The sequence below is a fragment of the Colobus angolensis genome, unplaced genomic scaffold, assembly GCF_000951035.1.
Source record: "Colobus angolensis palliatus isolate OR3802 unplaced genomic scaffold, Cang.pa_1.0 Scaffold59, whole genome shotgun sequence".
Lineage (NCBI taxonomy): Eukaryota > Metazoa > Chordata > Mammalia > Primates > Cercopithecidae > Colobus > Colobus angolensis.
Genome location: NW_012119487.1, coordinates 11,022,937 through 11,024,093, shown reverse-complemented (window position 1 = coordinate 11,024,093; position 1,157 = coordinate 11,022,937).

Below are 1,157 nucleotides of genomic sequence, written 5' to 3'. Positions count from 1 at the left end.
ACCTTCCCCCTCCACCCCCCTCCAGCTCCCCCTCCCTCCATTGGCCTTAAAATCCCTTGCATTTACTATCCTTCAATTCCTCTATGCAACCTGATTTTCCTGGATGCTGGACAAGAGCTTGGGATACAGAAAGCCATCACAGTGACCCTCTGCCCTTGAGAAAAGGTAGAGGGTCCGCTGAGCTGTTAAACTCCAGATATCCTCAGACAGCAAAGCTAAAAGCACCGTAGCACATGCCCTGTGAGGCTTCAAGCGTCCCAGGCTCTGCCCTAGACACTGCCACAGGACTGCATGGAGTTCTCCTCCTGCTGTGCCCGAAAGCGTTCGCTCCAGCTCCTGCACCCGCCCACCTGTGTGCTCCTACCGCCTCGAGGGGTTGAGAGCTATGGGCTGAGTAAGGGAGACACCCCTGTCACCAGGCCCACAAAGGGGTCAAGGAAAATTTCCTGTTTCATTGGGGTGTGCGTGGCACGGATGGGAGAGGAGGGGTGACACAGGGCTGCCCTTACCAGGTCACTTCTCTGTCTGCCCTTGGGGACCTGCCCCAGTTCTGCCCCCCAGGTAGATGGGTTTGGGGCCAGGGCTCCCCCAAGGCAGGCAACCCTCAACTTGGCCACCCTCTGGCCTTGGGTCCCATGGCTGGACTCTCAGATGGGGCCTGGCCTCCCAACAGCAGCCCCAGCACCCCTGACCAACCCTCACCCCACAAGGCCATAGCCCCTATAGCAGCCCTGACCGTCTGTTCCCAGCCTGGAGCTTAGTGTTCCTGCAACAGGCTGGGGCCCATGGAGAGTAGCTTGCACCTGGCACGCTGGGGCGTGGCTGTTAACGCTGGGGGTGCAGCCTCACCAAAGCCGGGGTGTTCCCAGTGGCTCTTCCACCACCACGAGGCAGTCCGCCCCTCGGCCCCTCGGCTCCATCTCCCCCTGCCCCCAGAAGGGCTGAGCCCGAGCACCCCGGGACCTGCTCTGAACACACCGTGTGGGCCCTTCCCTCCCCAGCTGGCCCTCAGAGACCGTCGGCAGGGCCTGATTTTCGGGACCACAGCCACAGGCAACCTCCTGCCCGCTCCTCCCCTTCAGCTCTGCAAACCAGCTCCTGACCAAGGAGACTTTCAGCACTGCCCTCTGATCCTGCCTTCTGAGAGGACCACACCA